This window comes from Mytilus edulis, chromosome 8, assembly GCF_963676685.1.
Source record: "Mytilus edulis chromosome 8, xbMytEdul2.2, whole genome shotgun sequence".
In the NCBI taxonomy this organism is placed as follows: domain Eukaryota; kingdom Metazoa; phylum Mollusca; class Bivalvia; order Mytilida; family Mytilidae; genus Mytilus; species Mytilus edulis.
In genome coordinates, this window is record NC_092351.1 from 31,574,675 (window position 1) to 31,584,953 (window position 10,279).

The following is a 10,279-nucleotide window of genomic DNA, read 5'->3' on the forward strand; positions in this document are numbered from 1 at the left end:
GTCCCATGCACCTCTAAAATTGAACACAGATGTATAACCTCCATCACACTTAATTAAAACTGTGGCAGGTGCAATAAAAAGATACAATACTATCATTCAGGTCCCTTTTTTTAACATGCATATATATATATAAAATGAGGGTACTTTTTCTAAAAATGAGGGTACTTTTTATACGGCCTAAGCCTTCCAAATACCGTTTCGATCCCTAACATCACTGAAGAGACATTTATGAGGGGAAGGACAGGGGTAAGGGAGACAGGGAGAAAGGGAGTAGGAGAAAGGAGAAAGGGGTGGGAGAAAGGAGAAAGGAGAAAAAGTTTGAGAAAGGAGAAAAAATAAAATATCTCTCCTTTTAAAAAATGATCTAATATTTCAAGAAAAAATATCTCAAAAGGAGATGTTTTATTCTAATGGAAGAAAGGAGAACGGGGGTGGGAGAAAGGAGAAGAGGGATGGGAGAAGGGAGAAGGGTACCTCCTGTCCTCCCCCTCATTTATTGTCGAAATCCGGATCTGGTGTACTAAATAAATATTGGCACCGTGTGTTTGTGGCATAACAACGTGGCCACAAGTTAAACAAAAATTTCTGTTTAGTATTAAATTTATATTAAGATCCATTTTGTTACATCTTGTGATCAAATTTTTTTGGCAATCGCCAATGACAATCAGCGGGGTTAAAGAACATCAGTTGTTCGACCTGTTAGTCACATGCGTTTTGTTTAAATATACTTTTTCACTTTTTTGGTCTTTTGAAAAATGTTGTTTGTGCTGTTTTAGACCCTTCTACAACAAAATTTGTTTTACATGCACACGTATAAAAATTGCGGTTTTATCCAACGCAATCATAGGTTTGAACGTCTTTTTCAATTTAGACTCGTTTATATATATATATAGTTCTCTGATTTGCGATCAATCCACGACTCTATTATTCAATGCATTTTTTTCCCCATTTTTGATAGCTAGCCTATCCATAATCTTTATAGCAATTAAAAAAGAGGGACGAAAGATACCTGAGGGACAGTCAAAAACTCATAAATCGAAAATAAAATGACAACGTCAAGGCTACAAATGAAAAAGACAAACAGACAAACAATAGTACACATGACACAACATAGAAAACTATAGAAAAAGCAACACGAACCCCACCAACAGCTAGGGGTGATCTCAGGTGCTCCGGAAGGGTAAGCAGATCCTGCTCCACATGTGGCACCCGCCGTGTTGCTTATGTGATAACAAATCCGGTAAACAGTCTAATAAGTAAGGTCACATTCATGAAGGGGAAGGGGATTGTAGTTACGACGTAAGGAACATATCCAATATCATTTGCGAAACGGTTATTCCATAACGGTCAACCAACTCGTGATGGCGTCCGTAAAATTTACAAAGGGATGATTTCAATTAAGATGTGCGTGAAAGATAATGTTTGGAAAAGTAAATTTAAAAGTTGCAGTTGCACAAACAAGCAAAGTTTATAAAGGAAACCATTAGACAACCGTACGCTTAAGATAACGAACAGCATCATATATATGACCAAGCAAAGAAAACCTGAGATAACAAGACAACAACAAAAATAGAAAATAGAAATATCAATAAAAAGCAAATGTAAATAAGTAAATATATACATTATAGAGACAGACGAATTCGTTCTAATTAACACCATTCTTTCTTCTTCACATTACATTTTTTTGTAAATATTATTCTTTTTAATATTAATACTTTAAATTATATCAGTGATAATATTGATAACATATTGAATGATAGTAACGACAATAAAATAAAAAGATTGACTGATTGTCCCCAATTCCCCAGCTTTTCTCTACATTCAATCCCACTTCCCGCTCCCCTTCTCCTTACCCCCCCCCCCTTTTTTACTCCCTCTTCCCTTCCCTTACTTCTACGCGAAAATCGGTCGAACATCTTTTACTGCATAGCCTTATTTGTAACTCCTCTTTTCCCTGGCTATCGGTCCTGACTCCCAATTTCATCCCTCCTGACTTCCGCTACCAACACCTTTTACTATACCCATGCATAATCACTCACCCCTGCCCATCCCCTCAAAATTCAATGGAAGAGAAATGAAGACCCGGTATTTATCGTGGTGAAATGAAAACTTTTGAGGTATATCTTATATCTTAAGTGATAATTTGAAGTTTTCTTTGAAGTGTTTTAAGATTGTGAATTATAATATTTCAAAAGTTGTCGAAGCTCTCAAGATTAAAATTGAGATGACAAATCAACGATGACATATCTTGAATGTTGACATGTGCATACATTTATATGCAACATAATTAAGTCTTTCATGTGCTCTTTTAACGGCAATAAAAAATTAAAACACTTGATAATATGCATTTTAACACATGTTAGATGATTCACTAAGTCATGTTTTATACATTTAACAGACAATACATATTTGAATTGCAACAAATCACTAGGAGCATTCTTTTTTAACGCTATGTATATCTAGTATAATGATGAAAAGCGTAAACAGTCCTAGTCTTATCGAAATAATTGAATAGAAAATACTTTATAATTACCATTTTAAGACATTTATTTTGAGGTCCTAACGTCTTGGTGGGGGTAATGTAGACATATAGTGTTCTGTTTTTGTGGCGTTTTTTTTTTTTGCAATGGGGTTGTCAGTTTTCTTCTACTTACTAGTTTTGAATGTCTTTTAGTATCTTTGTATCTATAATGCTTCTATAAATGTAAAGAATTAACTTAATTTCATAGGTTAATTTCACCACTTATACGTCAATCCTGTGTATTAAGTCGTATTTCAGTGATTTTACTTGTCCCGTTCAAGGTAATACCGGCGTCACACATCAGCGTACAGCTCCGACGTACGCCGGGCGTGGTAAAAAATCATGTACGCTGCCAATACGCTAGTAATTTTGGAGGCATTCAACCTGTCAATCATATCTGTATCGTGTGCACAACGAGCTTTAAGCGTGTATTGGGCGTACGAGAAGCATACCTAAGCGTTTATCGAGCGTTCAAGTAACGTATGTTGGCGTATGCCTAGCGTTTGTCTAGCGTAGATGGAATGCACGATATGAAGGAAAAAAAGTCTCTTCAATGTATTTCAGACGCGTTCCGGTTATATTTGGGACGATAATCCGTGCTTTCGGCGTGTCTGTGACGTTTTATCATAGGGTGTTTGTTACAAACACATCAGCATACGTTCTAGTCAAAGTCGAACGATCTTGAAGCGTATACAACGTGCCCTCAACGTGTCTCAAACTTATCTGTAGCGTTTTCAACGCGCGTGTAGCGTATGTATAACGTGCGTGTAGCGTATAGTTACACGTTAGACAAACGCTTGAGCTGAATGAAAATTTTGATGCTGCTTAAACATTTCCTGGAGTTATAGTGTTCGCCAAGCGTATACCTTTGCATTTCGACTTACTTCAAACTTATGCAACGCGCGTTTAACGATTGCTTAGCGTTCATCAGGCGTGCAACTAACGTATACCGACTTTGTCAATTTTCTCTGTCCGTCTGGTGCACGCCGGTCTATACGCCAATGTGTGACGCCGGCATTAAGGAGTAATATTTTGCCAATCTTAATACATTTGTTTGTGCAATTTAATATATATATATATATATATACAACTCGTCTAAACATCAACCCAACAATGTTAGATCTGTAAATTTGCTTTCGCAAATTTTTGGTTCTTCCCTCGCCGGGATTCGAACCCATGCTACTGTGATATCGTGACACCAAATCGCCTGCACTGCAGCCGTCCCGCTAGACCACACGACCACCTGGGCTCTCAAAAAAAAGAGCTTTCGGTGGGCATGTGTTACCTTTCCACGTCAGTTTTAATCTAGCGGCGTACTACAGTACATGATATATAAGGCATGAAGATGTTATTGTTACAGATCAGCTAAATTATCTATAGTAAAGGATCCTACAAATTAATGTAAGATACAGTCACAGAAAATAATTATATTCATAAGTACGTCTGAGTCAGTGACAACCCTACAACAGATGTATCCATCGGATCGCCATCAATGATGGTGATACATGGCTGTGTACATAATGTATATACAACTCGTCTAAACATCAACCCAACAATGTTAGATCTGTAAATTTGCTTTCGCAAATTTTTGGTTCTTCCCTCGCCGGGATTCGAACCCATGCTACTGTGATATCGTGACACCAAATCGCCTGCACTGCAGCCGTCCCGCTAGACCACACGACCACCTGGGCTCTCAAAAAAAAGAGCTTTCGGTGGGCATGTGTTACCTTTCCACGTCAGTTTTAATCTAGCGGCGTACTACAGTACATGATATATAAGGCATGAAGATGTTATTGTTACAGATCAGCTAAATTATCTATAGTAAAGGATCCTACAAATTAATGTAAGATACAGTCACAGAAAATAATTATATTCATAAGTACGTCTGAGTCAGTGACAACCCTACAACAGATGTATCCATCGGATCGCCATCAATGATGGTGATACATGGCTGTGTACATAATGTATATACAACTCGTCTAAACATCAACCCAACAATGTTAGATCTGTAAATTTGCTTTCGCAAATTTTTGGTTCTTCCCTCGCCGGGATTCGAACCCATGCTACTGTGATATCGTGACACCAAATCGCCTGCACTGCAGCCGTCCCGCTAGACCACACGACCACCTGGGCTCTCAAAAAAAAGAGCTTTCGGTGGGCATGTGTTACCTTTCCACGTCAGTTTTAATCTAGCGGCGTACTACAGTACATGATATATAAGGCATGAAGATGTTATTGTTACAGATCAGCTAAATTATCTATAGTAAAGGATCCTACAAATTAATGTAAGATACAGTCACAGAAAATAATTATATTCATAAGTACGTCTGAGTCAGTGACAACCCTACAACAGATGTATCCATCGGATCGCCATCAATGATGGTGATACATGGCTGTGTACATAATGTATATACAACTCGTCTAAACATCAACCCAACAATGTTAGATCTGTAAATTTGCTTTCGCAAATTTTTGGTTCTTCCCTCGCCGGGATTCGAACCCATGCTACTGTGATATCGTGACACCAAATCGCCTGCACTGCAGCCGTCCCGCTAGACCACACGACCACCTGGGCTCTCAAAAAAAAGAGCTTTCGGTGGGCATGTGTTACCTTTCCACGTCAGTTTTAATCTAGCGGTGTACTACAGTACATGATATATAAGGCATGAAGATGTTATTGTTACAGATCAGCTAAATTATCTATAGTAAAGGATCCTACAAATTAATGTAAGATACAGTCACAGAAAATAATTATATTCATAAGTACGTCTGAGTCAGTGACAACCCTACAACAGATGTATCCATCGGATCGCCATCAATGATGGTGATACATGGCTGTGTACATAATGTATATACAACTCGTCTAAACATCAACCCAACAATGTTAGATCTGTAAATTTGCTTTCGCAAATTTTTGGTTCTTCCCTCGCCGGGATTCGAACCCATGCTACTGTGATATCGTGACACCAAATCGCCTGCACTGCAGCCGTCCCGCTAGACCACACGACCACCTGGGCTCTCAAAAAAAAGAGCTTTCGGTGGGCATGTGTTACCTTTCCACGTCAGTTTTAATCTAGCGGCGTACTACAGTACATGATATATAAGGCATGAAGATGTTATTGTTACAGATCAGCTAAATTATCTATAGTAAAGGATCCTACAAATTAATGTAAGATACAGTCACAGAAAATAATTATTTTCATAAGTACGTCTGAGTCAGTGACAACCCTACAACAGATGTATCCATCGGATCGCCATCAATGATGGTGATACATGGCTGTGTACATAATGTATATACAACTCGTCTAAACATCAACCCAACAATGTTAGATCTGTAAATTTGCTTTCGCAAATTTTTGGTTCTTCCCTCGCCGGGATTCGAACCCATGCTACTGTGATATCGTGACACCAAATCGCCTGCACTGCAGCCGTCCCGCTAGACCACACGACCACCTGGGCTCTCAAAAAAAAAGAGCTTTCGGTGGGCATGTGTTACCTTTCCACGTCAGTTTTAATCTAGCGGCGTACTACAGTACATGATATATAAGGCATGAAGATGTTATTGTTACAGATCAGCTAAATTATCTATAGTAAAGGATCCTACAAATTAATGTAAGATACAGTCACAGAAAATAATTATATTCATAAGTACGTCTGAGTCAGTGTCAATTTTCTCTGTCCGTCTGGTGCACGCCGGTCTATACGCCAATGTGTGACGCCGGCATTAAGGAGTAATATTTTGCCAATCTTAATACATTTGTTTGTGCAATTTAATATATATATATATATATATATATTGTCTTATCGTATATTCCAGGCTGGTACTTGCTGTTTTGCGTTTTTGTTTTATATTCAGACTATTGTGCAATGTTGTGGATATCAATGACCGAAAGAAAATCGAAATATAATAGTAAATTGTACAATACACATTTTAACAGATTCAGGGAAAATAAGGGAAATAAGTCTCCAAAAAGAGGGCCGAAAGATACAAGAGGGACAATCAAACTCATAGATCGAAAATAAACTGACAACGCCATGGCTTAACAATAAAAAAGACAAACAGACAAATAATAGTACAAAAGACACAATATAGAAAACTAAAGACTAAGCAACACGAACCCCACAAGAAAAACTGGGGTTGATCTCTGGTGCTCCGGAAGGGTAAGCAGATCCTGCTCCACATGTGGCACCCGTGGTGTTGCTCATGTTATTACAATCCCGATAAATAGTCTAATAAGGTAGGTCACATTCGTGGTGAAAAGGGAATAGATAGTAGTTACGACATACGGAACATATCCAATATCATCTGTGAAACGGTTATTCCATAACGGTCAACTAACTCGTGATGGCTTCCGTAAAATTTACGAAGGTATGATTTCAACTTACGCATACGTCCCTGTTTTGACAATAAAACGTATCTCCATAAAAAAAATCTATGCTACCACAACTGCCTCTTAGTGTTTGGTTTAGGAATCCTTCACTATTTATACTATGTCAAATATATGTTTGTAATGTCAGCATGTCGAATTGTAACCATTACAAAATAAAGCAAAATAACTTCAATATATGACGCATTAACGGTTTCCTGTTCTCGTTACCAATTGTGTTGCTATCGAGTTAGACAATTATTGAAATTGCAAGTTCAAAACAGTTTAATTTTGGGTTCTTATCTTGTTTTTGAAATACTTTTGACCTGTAGATGTTTTGGTGTTTTGCAAAATACTTTCTTTTCATTTACGTACAGCATGTCATTAGGTATTAAAAGGTAAAATCATAAAAATACCGAATTCCAAGGAAAATTCAAACGGGAAGTACCTAATCAAATGGCAAATTCAAAAGCTCAAACAAATCAATAAAATGGATAATTAGTGTCATATTCCTGACTTGGTACAGGCATTAACTTATGTAGCAAATGGTAGATTAAACATTAACATAGAGTTATCTCCCGTTCTCCAAATTTGATCGTGGCGTGTAACTGGATGTGTCCGTCGAAGATTACTTTTGTACTATGTAGTTGTCTATTTTTTATTGTTCGCTCATTCTTTTCTATTTTTGTTATACCGTTACCCATTCATTTTCAGTTTCGAAAATTATTTCAAAACAAAAATTTAGAAGTTAATGATCGTTAATTATACATGCTTGTTTAATTATTTAAAAAGTGTACATTGATTATGAAGTAAGCTTCTTGATTTTGATTAAATGGTTTGATCAAATGTCAATACATTTGTAATTACTTATGAACCTATTCTTTGAAAGACTTTTTTCATATCTTTATTTTACATTTTTTTTCATTACAACAATTCACGAAAAAGTAACTGCACGCTCATATAAATATATGGCCAAGTAAATTGTTGATAATGTGTGAGCAAGCTTTTCCAGAACAATTCGACTGGGATATATATATATGTTAACAGAGAGATTTCATACATCGTCAAGGGTTTTTGTTAGAGGAAAACAATATATGATGTAAACCATACCCGTAGCCAGGTGGATTCGGGGAGTTCGTACAAACCTCCCTTGAAAACAAATAAGCACTGTTAAAGTCAACGGTCTGTTTGAATTGTGACTGTTAAAGATGGTTAAAGTTGAGTTCGCGAGTCAAAATATTGAAATTATGACAGTGTTTTACGAACTCGACTATGTTATCAGGTGGTTTAGGCCCAAAACGAGATGTGAATCTGATATTGAATAAATTTGAGGGATAACCTAATTAGAGGAAACAGTTCGAGCCTTTGTTGTTATTTTTTTCGTCGTTTTTGCTTGGTGTTACTATTTTGATTGCTTCTGTGGACTCTGTGGAATCCCTTTTTCATTTCAATTTGATTTATAAGGTAAATCGGAAATAACCCTGAGTTGTACATAAATTTTCTTTCGTTGAGTTCGTCCTCCTCTCGGCTTTATTTTTCTTAAATCTTTCAAATGTAATTTTTTATGTTTTTAAAAAAGATAATATATATATAATAACTTCATATGTTTTGATAATGTTATGTGTCTTATCGTTTGTAGTTGTAAATCTTTTTTTTTTCTGTTGTATTCATGTGTTATGGTAAAGATAATAAACCACCCAGTTCATTTATTAGATTTTAATTTGGGTCAACTAAATTTATACGACATATTTGGTTTAAAGTTTGATTTAGAATACACCGAAATAGCTAGATAATACATTTTATTATCTAATTACTACCACAATTTTATATTAATTAGTATTGTAATTTTCATTGTTATAAAATAATTGTTATATCATTTTTACAAACCTAATCTTGAATTCTATCCTAAATCTATCCTATTTTGGGGAAATTATAAGAAATTCAAATGTGACGTCACTTTGTGTGTTGATCTCTTTGGCTAACTCGGCTGTGAATTATTATGTGCTGGTTTGGGTTGTATCCGTTTTTATTCTGTAGTTAGTCACCACTTCGGTGTTATCATGTATATCTATTATATAGTCATTTTTATAAATTTACAATTTGCAAAAATATGAATTATTCTTAATAAAAAGGATGTTCTTATCCCAGACAAAAAACCTAAGCCGTATTAGGCACAACTTTTTGGAACTTTTGGTTCTCAATGCTCTTCAACTTTGTACTGGTTTTGGTTTGATAATTTTTTGATCGGAGCGTCGCTGGTTAGTCTTGTGTTGACTAAACGCGCGTCTGGCGTATTAAATCTAAACCTGGTACCTTTTGTTAGCTTATATTCGTGTGTTTATCTGTTCCCTATGTTCTCCAATTTATTTGTATTGTAGTCCTGTCATGTAATGTTGGCATTTTAATGTTATATATTTAACATTGCCGTAAAAGCGGGAGGTTTGGCTAGCCACAAAACCAGGTTCAACTAAACCATTTTTTCTTAAAATGTCCTATACCAAGTCAGGATATTGACCATTGTTATATTATTGTTCGTTTCTGTGTGTGTTACATTTTAATGTTGTGTTTCTGTTGTGTCGTAGTTCTCCTCTTATATTTGATGTGTTTCCCTCAGTTTTAGTTTGTAATCCGGATTTGTTATTTTCTCAATCGATTTATGAATTTCGAACAGCGGTATACTATCGTTGCCTTTATTTATGTCTTACAAAAAAATATATTTTCCGATATACTAATGATTTTGTATCCGAAAAAAAGATGAAATTAGCTGTATTAAGCAAAACCTTTCGGAATTTTAGGACCTCAGTGGTCTTAAATTTGGTTTTTTTTTTCTCACCTTTTTATACGAGCTGATGAATCTTTAGTAGATGAAGCGAGCATCCGGGGTACACATTTTATTCCTGGTATCTTTTGGGGAGTTTATTACTGATTTTTTTCTTTACACACATTTTCGAAATGTGCATAAATTGTATATTAGAAATACATTCTGTCTCTGAGCATTTTGTGCACAACCACCGTGTACCACTCAAGACTCGCCAGTGACGTTCAAAACACAAATTTTTTAATTAAAAGCATCAATGACTTAAAATTTTCAAAGGTTTTTCTAAAATAAGCTAAGGTAATCTGGGTAGAAAATCTTATGTATTTCGAATAATTTAAATTTATGTAAACAGTTAATTTAGATATCTGACCATACCAATGCTATTTAACGTCAGCACAGATGTGCTAGACTGGTGATACTCCCGGGAATGAAACATCCCGGGAACAGTGAAGTCTTTGTGTGTAACTCTTGTTAGTTCCTAAATCGTTATTTTAAATATTTGATAAATGGCTGAGCAGCAGATCGCACATCATTAAACGATAAATCGTTAAAAAAATGAAATAAGATAAAGAG